This window comes from Parasteatoda tepidariorum, chromosome 5, assembly GCF_043381705.1.
Source record: "Parasteatoda tepidariorum isolate YZ-2023 chromosome 5, CAS_Ptep_4.0, whole genome shotgun sequence".
In the NCBI taxonomy this organism is placed as follows: Eukaryota; Metazoa; Arthropoda; class Arachnida; order Araneae; family Theridiidae; genus Parasteatoda; species Parasteatoda tepidariorum.
The window spans coordinates 78,854,711-78,871,925 of record NC_092208.1 but is presented as its reverse complement, the minus strand read 5'-3'; the positions used below and the strand labels follow the sequence as shown (position 1 = coordinate 78,871,925).

At 29.6% G+C, this 17,215-nt stretch overlaps 1 protein-coding gene across 1 annotated transcript in view; it reads left to right on the top strand.

Moving 5' to 3' along the window:
- Positions 1-2,322: 2,322 nt before the first annotated feature.
- Positions 2,323-17,215, top strand: part of LOC107456548 (coronin-6) — a 38,565-nt gene continuing 23,672 nt past the window's right edge. Inside the window, exon 1 of the mRNA XM_043047311.2 lies at positions 2,323-2,729. The gene's annotated coding sequence lies outside the window, so the exon portion shown is untranslated. The remainder of the gene's footprint in view (positions 2,730-17,215) is intronic.

Here is a 17,215-nt window from a genome sequence, read left to right as displayed (position 1 = left end):
TTCATGTTGTGAAAATATCAATAATTTAAATTTATAAAGACATTCATTTTTTGAAATATGCCATTAATGATTTTATTCAAGAAATTTTCAGGATTTTTGAGTTGGGCTCACAATTAATCTTGTTAATATTTTGTTGAATATGCTTTTATAAGTAACTTTTATCTAAAAAATGCACTCAATAACCTTTTTAAATATTAGTTAAATTAATTATAAATTTGGATTTTTTTTTTACGTAAGTAAAGTAATAATCAATTTAAAAAATAGAATGAGCCACTCAATAATTAAGAAAAATTCTTTTTCAGAAACTAGTTATTTTATCATGATCATGTAAAAGTCTTAGATAATTAATTTGCATTTTGTTAATGTATGTATGAAAAACTTTTTGCAATAAGCAGAAAATTTTAAGTTTTGTTTATCCTATATATAAAATTTTTTTATTGGGCTTAAAAATATTTTTTAATGCTTAAAAGGTGCTTATTTTTTGTGAAAAATAGTGGCTACGCACCCCCTGTTTTCAATTAATTAAATTATGCTAATATTAATTAAATTTAAGATTAATCACACATGATAGCTAAATTTATTATACAGTTAGTTAAATGTTCATTATCTTGAGTGCTTATAAAATTAGGTACTATTTAATGATGGTTTAAAAATTACAAACTGGTAAAGATAAGCTTTTATATTAAGGTTTGAAAAATATTTTATCAACAACTTTTTATTTTGTAACCAGCGTTGAGCAGCCTACCCAATTCTGAGTTTACGACTATGTTCAACTCTGTTGCCTTGTAAGTTTGGACCCAACACGGAAGACAAGGGAGCTCCTGGATCAGACATTGGGGCAAATTAGTTTTCTTTGAGAACTTTTTGATAGAACTAACATGCATTTGCGTTACATTACTGGGTTTCAAACCTGGTCACATCATTAGGAAGCAAACGCTCATTCCTCTGAGTGACCGCGGGTCCATTTTCTTTACATAAACTATTTTTTTAAATAAAAATTATACTAAATATGTTATTTTTGCATTAAACTTAAGGGGCCGCATAACAAAACCAATTCAAGGGGTGCAAGTCATTCGGGAAGTTATCATTCGGGAATTTTGCTCATTATATATTTTTTGTTTTTATTGACCAGAAGACTTTATTTACTTCACCGATTTTTTTTCTTCCTTGGAGCAGTATATTTTTAAGCAAATCAACTGTTTAATGTGGATCATCCATCAATATTGACAAGTTCTTATCACGTCCGGAGGTCAACAATGAAGGGTATACATTTATAAACTAGGTAAATCAACCTTCATCTATCCAAAGGTACCTCAAGATAGAATCAAGTTAACATGTCTTTTATAGTGAATTTGCATTAAATAATTATAGTGGTAGTTACGCCACAGACCCTAATAGATGTGAAGGAAATAATGTTTTTCCATCGTGACCTCTGTTGCTTGATTTCTTCAATCATGCCTAATGAATTGAAGGTTCTCTATGATTTTAGGGGCTAAAAAATCAACGCATGGTTTGGGAGCTAAGTACGGAGGCCATGTGATAACTATGACCACCCACTCTCCCTTCAAATATTTGGTAGTGTTGCACCTGATTATGCAACGTTTGCCAATAACCAATCAATGCAACATTAGTGTAATGCTAAGGGCTACTCTTACTGCATACGATTCACGCATAAGCGATAGCAGTCCAGAAAAGGAGAACCTGATTGGCGAATCTTTCGCGGGAATATAATTTTCACCAATTAGATTCTCATTCTTTGATGATGGCAATCAGTGTTGCGTGAACCACATACAGCAAAAACGGCCCTGAAATATGTCTAAGATCATAGTATTCCTCTCTGAAAGGCTAACTTTGCCCCTTAAAAAAATATATCAATTTTAACCCCTTAAAATTTAAATTTTTATTGCTTACTAAAGTCATATTTTAAAAATAAACAAATGGGATTGCGTGTATTTTGACACAACAGTTTGATACAGATGCGCCGAAAATCCCCTTTCTTTACTTGCTTGTTTTTTAATTTTTAAAATATTTCTCTGAATTTAATTTTGATTCAATATACATTTAAAATTGCTTTTGTAATTGAAAAAAAATATTAAGCAAAAGTATGCCAGTTAACTGACTACTATGTGTCGTCTGTTAATAAAGTACTAATTCGAAAACAAAACTATATTTAGCAATTATTATAAAACCTTCGTTATACACATTTATAGATATTTATTACACAATTTAATTTAAGAATTCTTAAATTAAATTGATATTTCACCAAAACTATTATAACAATCAATATAAAAGTTTGCATGTGGACTCACTTATTGAATATCAGGAATACCTGTCATTTTTTTTTTATATGTATGAGGTCATACTAGGAAAAAAGAAAAATGGTAAACAAAAGCTGACTTTCTTATCAGAGTGGAACTTCTAATTATTCGGACCTTTGCATCTTTCTTTTGGACAGAATTTCAAAAAATTGTGGAAAAATGCCAAACTGTACGTATTTTAATACGTATGTGATACATAGATGCTAATTTTGAGTCTTTGCTATCTCAGTAATCCTTACATGGTAAACAGCGCGGGTGTGCCGAAGTTTAAACAACGCATGCGCTACTTTGTCTGTGTTACTCGTGCTTCACTGTTTATGAAAGTAATAAATTTAGGTAAATAATAATTTTTTAAATTGCAAGAACGCTCTTAAGCACATAAAAAAGGAAATATTTACAATTCAACAAGTGGTAAGTACAACTATTTTGAGTTGACATTGTTTTTTTAATAAGCAAATGTAGCATTTAAGTACACGAGGGAATATAATATACATTTTTAAAACACGTTAAGTACTATTTGTGTTTTATTGCATTTTATAATTGTTGACGAGTTTCAGAAAACTCTTTGTTATTGCTTGTTTTTACGTTATTTGAGTCTTCACGATTTGAGACTTATGTCTTATTTGGTTTAATCTTTTCAATCTGTTAAAGAAAAATGTGTGAAATTAAGTACTGCTGTTAAACATAACGAATGATGTCAGTTCTAATATTTTTTTTTTATGTTATTGAAAAATTTTAAAATTTTTTTTCATTATATATATTCTAGTGTGCCGGTTCTGCAAGGCTTGTTTATAATAAAATAATTAATTGCATCATGAAACATTAGAAATTATTTTTGTTAGTCATATCCATTCAAGGATTTCCAAAATAGTTATACTTGAATTTAGTTGTAGTTAATGTATCTAAGATAAAATAAAAGGTTTTATTNTTTATTCCTCTTTTTTTTTTTTTTTTATTTTTTTTTTAAGCTTGATACATTATTGCTGTTTTATATTTAAAATGTTACTGAGAAATGTGAGTAGTTTATGATTTAAATTATGTTTTTATAATGATTACTGTCGCTCTAAGTATGAAAAGAATAGAATGCAATGAAATATAAAGGAATTAAGGCAGTTATGTTGTCTACCTATTGCAGCTAAACATAAATTGCTTTGTTAGAAACATAGATACCTGTACTTAACAAAAAAAACAACAAAAAAAAAACTTGGAACACAACACTAGAAACTTATATTGTAGTAAAAAATAAAAACACATGACTTAACTCATAATAAACACTAGGAGAGGTTGATATTTGTAACACAATTTTACACACTGTTATTTGTAAATACATATTTGTTACACTGTTATTTATGAACACATATTTGTTACACTGTTATTTGTAAACGCAGATTCCATGATGACATTGCACCCTTGTAATCTTTATTTATTTATTATTTTTTTTTGTTTCAGACATAATTTTGAACATTGTTTTATCTGCTAACATAGAGTATATAATATTGCTATGGTTACTTTTAAACTCTACATTTAACTTAATTTTAAATACATTTTATATGTAACATTTAAAAATTTCTCCTTAAATAAAAATTTATTTGAAGATTCAAATTGTCAATTGTAAAAATTTGAACAATTTAAAGACTAGTTAGATCTTAAATAAAATTTCTATGGGCAAGTTGACATTATTAAGTATTTTTTATTTTTATTTATTCTTTATTTGATATTAAATTTAGGTAGATAATTTACAAGTACTTATACTTTCGTTACAAAGAACATCGTTGTAGTCTTTAGAATCTATAATAGTTTCATGCACTAGCAAAGCATTTATGAAAGGAATGGCTAGTCATTTTATGTGCAACTATTTTTCATTAGCCATTTTTTTTCTGTCACATTTACTTTATGTATTACACATTTTTTAGATCTTAGTTTTGAACCACCAGCATAGTGAAAAGAAATCGCAAATGTATTTTAAATTTTAACTTCAGTTAATGGTTCACAAATCATAACAAAGGAAACAATTCAATTGAAATTGTTTATAACATTTGAGAGTTTATTTAACTGAATCAATTATATATGCTGAATTTGTGAGCTGAATCTAAAGTGAATGCAGCAAAAAATTATGATAAATACCTGTAGGATAATTTTTAGGATATTGTACTGAATTTGGGCAAAAGAAAGATAAATCCAGTTTATCATCTCATTTTGTTGTGTTTTTCAAAGTTTCAAAAAGTTATATTTAAAAAAAAATCATTTTTTCCCCCCATTTAAACAGTATTTTTGATTTAAAGCAGAATTTATTTTTTAATTAAAATCAGTTTTTATAAGATGACTAGTAACTTTTTTAGAATATTTAACTTTTCTGACATAAAGCATGTAATTTTAATGTAAAGTAATAAATAGGATCGAAGACATTTTATAAATGTTAAAATATACTTATGTTAAAAATAACTGAAATAAATACTTGAGTAAAATTTTAAATAGTATTACCTAAAAAATCTTCAGAAATAAGATTCTTTCAAATATGCATATAATAATACTATTTAAATATCACATTGTAATATTAACTATCTGGTAAAATGAATTATTGTTCAATTTATAAGAAAACATACAAGTTTATTAGTTTAGTTAGTTATAATTTATTATTTTTATCTTTTTATAAAAAGTTCACGAGGCACATATTCAGAAACAAAATATAAATGAAATGTGTAAAATTGCCTAGTTAGAATGGATATTTACCGCAACAAAAAATACTTCTTCTTAAAACATAATAAAATGGATAGGTAACTTTATAAAAAAATGGATAACTTTATAAAACTTTATGAAATGGATAAAATTGAAACTTAAAAAGAAAACAATCAAATTCTTCAAATAATACTATAATATAAATTACATTTTATTTAAATAATTGAGTCTTGGACTTTATGTAAAAATATTACTTATCTACCTTTTTAGTTCATAATTTTTGAGTGTACTAAAGGCTAAGTCATGTGCAGAAAGCAATAATAATAATTAAAAAGAAAAAAAAAAACTCCCAGAGAGTGAAGTAAGCAACGCTTTTTACTTCTATTATTTGATAAAAAGTTTACGATGGCTTAACTCCATTGACACAGATTTTAAAACAGTAGAGGTATTGAACTGGCAAGATCTGGCTACAAGAAGAATGGCATGTGAAAATGTTCAAGTGAAGGCCAGGTCCCACCCTGGGCTCTTGTGTCGATGAGAATAAGTAAAAATTTGAATTTCTCATGAGCAACATTTGAGATGCAATACCTTCCTCAAAAAGATACAGCAAGGATCTGCCCTAGCTATGAATTTCATAATCTTATATTTCTTTTTCAAAAGCTTTTTTCAAAATTAATTTCATTTCCTATTCATGTAATTTTTTACCTCAGAAATCAATCAAATAAGCTAAGAAATGGAGGTTTTATTACTTAGTTGTTGCATAAGAAAAAAGTGAAATTTATTTTATTAATTTATTGTAAGTTGCGAAGAGCAGTTTTGATGCTACTGAAATAGAATACATGGTAAGAAAAGTACTCTACTGCCATTGAGCAAACTAAATTTGTAAAAAGCTTCCCTTCTTCCAAAAAATCTGTAAACCTAGACGCAGATTTTATATTATGTAGGAAAATTATCAATAGGTTTAAGTTGTATTAAATTTTACACAAGAGAATAATTAGTTATACAATTGAAAACTTTTAAAATGAAAACTAGCGATTTTATTTATATTAAATCCAAGTGATAAAAATCTGTGAGCAATGTAGCATTTCAAAGGCTGAAATAAATTGGAATTTTTGGAGGGGAGAATTTTAAAAGCTTACTATACATTGGAAATTTAACTGGTTTTCAAACTTCCCTAGTTTTGTCACTGAGTTCAAAAGCTTTAATGTAGTATTTCATTGTTTAAGAAATGTTTCATGGGTAAAATCAGTATTCTAATGTTCTTTAATTCTTTCACAATATTTTAATATTCTAAATGTGAAATTTTAATCAAATTATAATCTTTTTATATTCAATTTTATATTAAACTCTACTCAAAACTTTAATCTTGTGTAAGATTTATGCAAATAGTTTTATTTGAAATATTTTATTTTTTTTCTCTAAATCATCCGTATTAATGTGTATAATTTCAATATGAACAAAAAAATTCATAATAGTGAAATAAAGTCTTTCGTTGATCGTTATAAAATTCTAAAATAGACCTAATGAATATTTTTCGTATTATAAAACTAAACTTTTATAGGGTTCAAATGCCAGATTAGCCGAAGTTTCATTTTTTTTCTTTTAATATAATTAATAATATAAAACTGAAAGTTGTAACTATATAAATAATTAAATTTGAAAAGTTTTTAATTTTCTCAATTTCCCCTAAGCTACTTATTACAAATTTCCTGAGTTCTTCACATTTCTAATTACAACCATTCACATTGTTTGCCCCTTTTTTGGTTTTAAAAAAAAAGGAAAAAGAAACAACATTTGGTTTATTTATTTATATTCAAACAACATTCACATTGGTAAAAGAAAAAAAAAACTATTTTGTTCTGTTCTTTTTAAGTGATAAAGAAATTTATTTTATTCGAATAAGTTTTTCTAAGGTAAGGTATAAATTTAGAGAAAAAATTTAGTAATTTCAAAATTAATTTTGGAAAAAGATTATAATTGTAAAAATAATTTTTCATTTGTATTTGGAATGAAACTTAATTTTTAAAATTTAGCCTGGATTGCCAAAAACTGTGCAGTTTAGTATCAATCATCTTATCTCGCAGTCCAAATGCTGTTATCAAGAAAAAGTACTCCCAAGAAAATTCTTGTTAGGCTTGCTCAACATGTATCATAGCTCTGATAAGAAATCACTGGAGAATAAAGATTTTATTTCTGCATACTCGTCAAGTACTGTTATAGTTACGTTTGACATTAAAAAATAACGCCATTATAACTTTATTACTTTGATTATATCTATTTTCCTAATCCAGAACTTATCATTTTTTCCCCATAGAATACTTTCTGCCATCTTGTGTCTTAACTAAAGTGTTATAAAAATACTTTTCTTAAACATCGACTCAAAAACGCTCAAATGTGATTAAGTTTGTGATAAGTTATGATTTAAATAAATGCTAATTTAAATAAATGTTTTTAAACAAATTCAATGTTAATTAAATTCAATACGAGATCAAAGTTTTTTTTTTCTTTAATCACAGCAGCAGTGCCCAAATGATACTCAGAACTCAAGGTTTCCGAGAAGTGGGACATTTTTAATCAGCTACGATTTTCGATTATTTATTTTACATTTCCGTTATTTTTATGAAATTATTTAATTAAAATGTTTGTGAAGAGAGAAATGTAAAATTAAAAAATGTATTCTGTAATAACAATAGTTTGAATGAATAACGAAAAGGATATGCATTTATGAAAAATTGCATAAGTATATCCCGTCAAATAAAAATAATGAAGTATGTTTATCCGTTTATATCTTTTGCCATTTTCCGTTTTTATTTCAACTAAAACCATATTTCAACTCATTCATCGTCAGTTTATGCATTTACTAAAATGAAATTATAAACTAGACTAAGTACAGCTCCAGACCTGTATATTCAACATTCTGACAAAAAAGACAACAACCCAGCTTTAAGATTAATGTTGATAAAACGATAAGATGAGAAAATTTCATATATCATACCTTTCTTAAACATTTTCATTATAATTAATAAAATTTCAATCAATAAATATATTCACAATTGCTTATGAAATTTATTCCTTAAGTAGTGGGTTTCCGCCAAAAGAAGATCGATCATTTATGGTTGTATAGCCAGAAAAAATAGGTAATCGCTGATCTTCAGTACCTCTTTTTTCACTAGCCGGAGGCAAGCCAATTTTTCCGAATCTTGCAAATTTTTTTTAAAATTTAACTCCACAGGCCTGGTTATTTGATATTTTTAGTTTCAAAATTATTTGTTAAGTCAACCTTACCTTTTACTTGTGTTATTTATAAATTATAATATAATATTCCCACAACATCTTTTTGTGACATGGTAGTTTGGGTCCCACAATTTTGAGATACATAATGTGACGATGGCATTGCGCGCAGACCGCTTTTACTTCTCAGGCCTGCATCACGGATAGAACGCATAGCTTTACAATACCAGTTCAGTACCTTAACTATGTCATCACGGTTCGTGTAGGTTTAATAGTAAATGGTTAAATTTATATAAGCCCCGAACGATTATAGGCAAACAATTTTTTCACGTTTGTTTTTTTTTCTTCCTTTTTTTAAAAAATTTGCAGTCCAAAGACGTTACGAAAAGGCAAATTTTGTGCAGCAAGGGGAAGTTGGAATGGGACACCTGCAAATTACGTAGTGTGGGTATCTCGATCCTGATTGGTTGTTGAAATGAGGGAATTCGTTTACGTTAACAACTGTTCCCTCCATTCTATTTCGACTAAGCCAAGCCCGTCAAGTATCAATTCTCTTAAGTGACACATTCTTTATTCTTACACAAAGATTTCAATTCTTTCACTATATATTTCTTAACACAAAGACAGGCACGAAGCCATGTAGAACATAAACAAACTAATTATGCATCGTAGTTGCCAGGTCACAAAACGAAAATATGTCAAGGTAATAAGAGAAAGCATAAACAAATTAACAATCTAAGGTAAGTAAAAGACGTTTGTGCGATACGGCTCGGTATTTAATTAACATAACTTTAATTAACATTCTAACTTAAGTGGAGAAACTTAGCTTAAAATGCCATTTTGCTTAAAAACGATCAGCTGGCGCGTGATCTTCTTGAAGTGCAAGTACCCATTTGTCAAATATTTCTAAGAAAAACCATTCCTTTTAAAAATTTTAATCAAGATTTTATAAAAAAAAAATTAAATATAATGAATCTATTGGTGTCCATTGAACATTGGGTTTGGAAATAAGTTATTGTTTACTTTTTTTTTAAATTTTGTTTTTTATTTTGTAATGACTTCTATTCAAAAGTATGCGTATGCACGATAAATTTAAAGTTAGTCATGGAATTTTATGCAACTTTTTGAAAGAGATAATGTGTGTTATCAAGGGTTATCACATATGAAAATAGAATGTGAAATCATTTAGAAATTTTAAAAATACAACTTTGGTTGCGAAAAAATGCCTTTCGAGATATCATTTATTAAGTAATCAGTATAATGCAACTGATATTTTTCCTCGCATTTAAATCATTTGTACACAGGTATGAGGAAATAATGATAATCAATTTTGCGGTCAAAAGGAGCAAATTTCTCAGAATACAGCAATTGTTTATTTCCCCTCAACGCTTTTTGGAATTCTGGATTGCTCTGCAATTACTGATACTGAATATAAAAATACTGATACTGAATATGAAATTACTGTCGTGGGATTTTACATTTTAGTCCTTAACAAAAACTTTGTTATTATCAGTCTCGTAAGTTAAGAATGATTGTAATGATTGAGATTTAGTTTAAATAAAAACTCTTATATTTCTTTNATCATTTGTACACAGGTATGAGGAAATAATGATAATCAATTTTGCGGTCAAAAGGAGCAAATTTCTCAGAATACAGCAATTGTTTATTTCCCCAACGCTTTTTGGAATTCTGGATTGCTCTGCAGTTACTGATACTGAATATGAAATTACTGACGTAGGATTATAAATTTTAGTCCTTAACAAAAAATTTGTTGTTGTTATAAGTCTCGTAAGTTAAGAATGATTATAATGATTGAGATTTAGTTTAAATAAAAATTATCGCACGCTTAAAATTCTTTCAAGGGAAAAAAATATAAATATATTATATTTTTTTCCTGTTCTGTCCATAAGAATAATATTCGCCCTTTGTTGACCAGAAGGGTTACGGAAGTTAAAGCCCACCAATTTTAGCAATGTGGTCAGTACTGCGCAAATGCCGCCTTTACTTTCCAAACAAGCTGGTACCCATCGATCTGAAGCTGGGTGGGCTTCAAGCCGCCACTGGGTATTGAACCTTGGTTCTATAAAAATAATGTAAACATTTATATTTGGATCAGGAGTCTCAGCGCCCACTGTCTTTTTTAAAGCTGGAACTAGTAGAATTTATTAAAAGTCTGTAATATTTCCGAGCTAGTTTAGGTTAAAAACAATCAGTAAATTAAGTTTCCAATGAAAATGGAGCAGATAATTATGTTTCAATAGCCAGGACTTGAAATTTTCTGATTTAGTATTAAGGCTTATATAAGATAGATGAGATACTGTATCCTACAATAGTAGAAGGCACTCTTTCAGTTTTTGACATCAAGTCAGATTTTGTCCTGAAATACTTGCAGAATTATGTTATAACTCAAGAGATGTTTAACTATCAGAGGATTGAGGGACCGGCTGTAAGTTAAGAATGAAAAAGAGCGTTTTCGAATACCCTATACAGCAACTGCATAAAATTTCGTAAATCTAGCTTACATTATATTATTCGCTCAAGACAAAAAAAAAATTTTTGCCCTACGTTTTCTTACTCTAACTGTAAGAATATTCAATATAAAATTAAACAAGATTTTCGGATCAATTTTTAATGAATGGATGGTTAATCGAATAAAGCTAATCGCAGAAGACGCCAGGGGTTACCACGTTCGGTTTATTTTTGCACATAAGCTTGAAAAGCTCTCGAGTATTTCTTGAAAAATTTGAATAAAATGTCCTGAAAGTGTCTCTTCCATTATTGTGAGATGTACATACAGATTACAGAGGCTGGCGCTCTAACAACCCCAAGACGTAGACTTTTTTTCCTTCTTTTTCTGATGGCTCATATTTTTTAAATATTTTTCTGATTTGACTGCAAATCTGAGCCGGATTCGGAAATTCTGAGGATTTAGACGTATTTTGAACCAAAAACTTTCTTGATTGAGTACAAAATGCTTTTAAATGATTTATTACTCGAGATGCACCAAGTTCTAAAGTTTTTCCGGGTCCTGGTGCCCAGGAAAAATTAAATCTTTTACACGGTTCCGGGTACCCGGTAAAATTTGTATTTATCGTCCTGCGAGGTTCGATAACCCGTATTGTAACATTTAACCCTTATTGTAGCAGGTATTGTAACATTTTGCAAAACAGCATAAAAATCATATGATTTTATATCGACGAGTTATTTTACAAGGAAGCCGTGGTGGCTCAGGGGATAGCCTCATTGGGAGGTGTCCCAGGTTCGAAACCCAGCTGTGGCTGGTTGATATGAATACTGCTCCCAGCTCGCCCCGACCACAGTGCTGCTGCTGACTTAAAATATCCTCAGTGGTTGTCAGGGGAAACAGTGGTAGACGGATCATAGGTTGTATTCCTCTCAGGTCGGCGTAACCGTGAAATGTTTTCGTGGTTTTCCTTTCCGTGTAACGTAAATGCGGATTAGTTCCATCAAAAAATCCTCCACGAAGGCAAATTTCTCCCAATACTTGATCCAGGAGTTCCCTTGTCTTCTAGATTGGGTTCAAAGTTACAAGGCAATGACGTCGAACACTGGTAGTCATAAACTCAAAATTGGGTCGGCTGTTCAACGACGGCTACGAAATAAAATAAAAGTAATTATTACAAATATCCATACAATAGAACCTTTTTTTTTGTAGCATCTGTTAAACGAAGGGTATTTTGACGGTATATAATAATTATATACCGTCATAATAATGTTATGAACCTCAATAATTATAAACGTCAAAATAGCATTTTTCGAATTAACAAAAAATGTTTTTACTATCGCAGTTAAATTTTCAATCATCTGTTAACAATAAGCGTAATATATGAGTAATTAGATTTATAAAGTTGTCAATGACCAATTTGTAATGAATATCTTTTTTTTTCAATATTAAATGTAAAATAACTTATACTGCTGAAAATGTAATATGTTTCAGAATAAGTCTTGTCGAGTTATGCAAGAATAAAATTATTATTATTTATTAGTTACCTTTAAAAAATGTATCAATTTTTGTTTTCTTCCCTCTGTTTTAACGAGTGTTATTTACTAGGAAAATTAATACTCTATGATATTTAAATGGATGGTAGCATTAGAATAATTAAGGTGGTATTTGTAAGAAAATATTCATATTCTGTTTGCAACTTTTGTTTATTTTTTATAAAATGCCAATCCTAGAAATCTAAATAAACAAAACATTATTGCATTTATTAATTATCTGAACGCGAATTTAGTATAAGAGCAATACACAGATAAGTGTCAGATTTTTCTGCAGTTATCTTCCATTCATTGTGATTTTTATTACAATAATACACATATCATCGTTATTCTTCTAATTTTGCATTTAATTAAACATCATATTAGTTTAATAAAAATAGTTTTGAGTATTATATTTCTAAATTTTCAAGTCCTATTCCTAATTGGACACTTCTCCTTAGCGAACATATTTCTCTGTTCTGAGGGTGTCCATTTTGCCAAGGATTTCCTAAATTAAAATTCTGCACAAATGTTAAATATGCCGTGCCTAAACGGTTATTTAACTTGATTATTAAGAAACTGATGGAATGCGGATTTCTGAAACTACGTATATGAATAATTTTAAAGTTACTATAATTCTGAATGTTGACCGGGATAGCCTGGGCACTGAACAAATGTCCAAAAAGTCGTGGGTTCGATTCCCGCCGGCCGAAGACTCCCCGTGTAGTAAATGGTGACTGATGCACGTTAAATCGGTCGAGTCACAAAGTCCTCCATGTTTCCGTAACAAATCATGCCTGTGGGGGTACTGATCCAGCAGTTTCTTTGTCTTTTGGATTGGTACAAAATTACAAGGCTACAGAGTTGAACATAAGTAGTCATAAACCCAAAATTGGGTCGGCTGTTCAACGACGGATATAATATAATTCTGAATATGGTTGCGTCGAATATAAATCAGCGTTGCCCGGCACTGAATACTCTGTAAAGTAGGCCGGTCCGGGTACTCATATCGGTATATCTCTAATTATTACATAAAATAATCCAGTGGCGTACGCAGAATTTTTTCATGGGGGGTGTTCATAATTTTCTGACACTACTAAAAGAAATTCGAGTCTGTAATAAAGCACTTTCCATAATTTAGACAGCTAGACAATTGTGACTTTTTTTTAGACAACATTGTTTAGTTAAATTTTGATTTGAGTTTTTAAGTTTAAGAGCATAATGTAATATCTTCTGAAAGAAGTCCAATGTCATATGGGTGAGAAGTAACACTTTGAGGGCCACTTTCACATTCATCAGATTTTGATATGCTAGAAACGTTTTCTTCAACGGAAGTATCATCATCATCGTCATCTAGTATTGTACAAGGCCTTTTACCTTTCCATCTGGGAATTACGGGATCGTCATCTTACCTAAAAGATAGGGAAGAGAAGAGAAAAAAAGAAAAAGTTTGAGAATTAGAAAAATTCACGAAGCAAACTTCCTCCTTTTATACAATTTTTCACCGCATCTCCAAAATTCTCGAATTTGTCTCAAAGACGACAGAACGTCTAGGATTCCAGAATCATCGCGTAAAGACCTCGCGAATGACAGCCAGTCTCGAAAACTATACTGGCAGGACAGAAAGGAACCAGTCCGTAACAGTATCACGTGAGTTTGGTTTCAAAAGTACAACCCTATTGTAGTAAATGTTTTTTCAGTATTCTGAGAAATGCCGTGAGAAAAAAAAAAGTAGGCATAAGGCAAATAAAAATATATAGTCTTTAAAAATAATAGCTCGCATAATTTCTACTAAAATTTTTATTTTTGCCATTTTGTCTGAGCTCAAGGGGGGTGTTTAAACCCCTAAGCCCCTCCCTTGCGTACGCCACTGAAACAATCATTATATATAGAGCATGAAAATTAAGCTTATATTCATTTCAATTATTGCTATCTTAGAATTCAGATAGGCGGGAAAACATCTGCAAAATTTATAGGCCTCAAAATTCTGGTTTCTCAGGCCGAATGATAAATCAGGCACTCAGTCTAACCTACAACTTTTTGCTTCTCTGGGTGTTAACTTTCTTCAAGTAAATACGAATCCTGCATTCCCGATTCGATACTTGCGTCAAACAGCTTTTAAATTTCGTTATATGGTATGATCTGTGTAATGACGTTTATGTTTTGGAGCAAAACTGTTGGCTCGTGAGATCTGAAACATTACATGCAACTGCTTCAACATTAATTTTCATTAATCAGACGATATTTTAATTAATATTCTTCTATATTAAATTGTTAGGAATGGCAACTCCTTTATCCTTTTAAGTTAGTTCGGACGACGATAAACGGAAAAATTTCAAATTTTAATTACTATGGAAAGCAAAAAGTCCAATTTCTTTTCCTTCAACGTCTTAACGTTTTTCAGTTAAGGAACATCTTTTTCTTTATTTTTTCCCCCCTCTTAATTTTCTGTAACTTTGGGACAGATCTTTATATGTTCCTTAGGTACAGCACTAAATGGCAGACGAATAGGTTTGTTTAAAAATGAATTTCAAAGCGATTTTTACAATTTTTTCCCCCTTCTAATTTCTTATGCAGTCTGGTGATTAAATATCAGTAGATGATTTTTTACCAAATCCAGTTAGAAAAATATGCTTTTTTTAGTTTAAAAAAAAATTCTTTTATTTTTTTCCTCCCTAATAATGAAGTTAGGTACATGCTACATTTATCTAATCTTAATTTCACCTTAACGATATTTTCGAAAGATGTTTATTTCCTTTTTGATATTTTTTTTCGCCGTAGCTGCATGCTTCCTTTTCCTTTTTGAAGTCTCTTTTCCGTTTCTTTGTTGACATTCAATGAATAAGATTATTTTGGATTATAAATTATCTGTTCCTAAGTAGGTTATTGATTTTATGACCCCGCCTCTTTCTCTTTATAATTTTGTTTTACCATTTTCCAAGGGTTAGCCTTGATTACTTACGATAATGAAATGAACTTATGGGTGCTTCAAAATATGATTTAATAATAGCCAAGAACAGACTTACATTCGAAAGAACCAGGACAATTTGATCGAGAAATATGGGGGTCTAGGCATAGAACTGTCAGGGGCCCCCTAGTCGTTACTTTAAACCATATGAACAGTGCGCAAAAAAAATAAGTGAATAAATAAAAAATAAAAGAAATGAATAAATAAACGGACTACCCTGAATAACTTTTAAACTAATGATCCGATCTTCATATTCTAGGACTCTTATCTTAATGGTCCAAGGGGGTCACCTCAAGTATGGTAATTAAGTGTAGACGATATATTAAGTTACGAAATCAGACACAAAAAAAGGACTTTCTCTGAATTGGCATATCTTTTTTTGTTGTTGACTTTGTTGATTTGGATTTCTGATCCCCAAAATATAGGGGGTAGCCGCAATTTGGGAAATACTTTACAATTCAAAATTTTGTCTACTATTATTAAATAAAATAATAACAAATTATAAATATTTTCTAAAAAGATATTTTTTGCATGAAATTAACTTTGGCTGAACGAACTTAATCATTGTGTGCAAAAACTTTTTTTAAAAAAAGAGTACAATCTGTAGAAGAAAACTAGAAAATTTTTTTTAAAGGTTTTTTATGTTTCACTTGAACAAATTGAAACATAGCTTGTAAAATGAAACTTTCAATGTTTGTTAATGAAGCAATTGTTCGACCTCGAAAAAATATTTTCTAATTCATATCAAAATTTCCTCTTTAAATCCAAGTTATGATAGTCACAATAGGATTCTGTAGTATTAAAGCAAATATATATATAGTATTAAACCAAACATTTATAAAAAATCTTTTCTTTAAACCTGAGACCACGAATAAATGAGGTTTCGTTATAAATGAATTTGACTGTAGTTAGAATTGATTTATATATTTTTTACTCTAACCTAAACCACTTACAGGCAACGGGTGGTCATACCTGTTCTAAATTGTTTAAATACTCCCCCCTCCCTTCTAAACACATTATTTTAATAGTTAAATATTATTGGACAATTTTGGAAATGGTAATCAGATAGTATTTTTTTTGTATGTTTTCTTGAATTAAGAGTGTGTGCGTAATACGTCGATAAGCCTACTTTTTTTCTTCGAAAATTATACACCTAGACCTGATTTATGTTCTAACCTTTTATCATAGCGTAACCAAATTTTAATGTGAAGAATTTTTATACTCAAAATATTATTGTAACAATACTGGCAATGTGTCATTATATAAATTAAAATATTTGTTTTTAATTTACTTTTTTGATGTTGAGAGTCACTTGGATTCACTTTGGATTTCTTGTAACAACTCATTTTAACTCTGATTTACCATTTTCTGAGGGCAGGGAATTAAGAATTCATCATTAGCACTGTTTCTCGAAACTCTGTCACAAAGGAAAATAAAAAAGCCATAATTTAACTGCCTTACACTTGAAGCAAAAGCGATGATTTTAAATTATGTAAATAATCTTGCCGTGAAGAATTATCTGCGCTGTAGAACGGACAAATTACTTAAACATTTTAAAAGTTATTAAACTATCTTAAAAACCGCCAATTTGGTGACATTTTTTTCACCTAAATGAAAAGCATCAAAACCACTGCCTTATTCTCAGTTTTCGCAAATTTTTATGAGGCCAGGTTATATAGCATTGGAGTAAGTTTTTAAATTTTTAAAAATCAGACCACAAGCAATTTTCATTTTCACAAAACTGTGGCTTTTCTCCATATCGACGTTTTGCGCTATTTTCAAAATAAGCGTAGACAGAGGAGGCTTTAGATAGGCTAAACTTGACCAAACAATCATGAGTAACAGCTGCAAACTAAAAGCAGTTATGAAAATAGCATATTACCGCGGAGCCTTCGAAGATTGAAGGTAGTGGTAGGCGATACCGCTATACTATGTAGCTTTAACGATAATATCGCGAGTAACCAGGGGTCTGTTTTAGAAGAAATTTAGGTCCGTTCACAAAATATCTTTTCATGAAAACGGACCC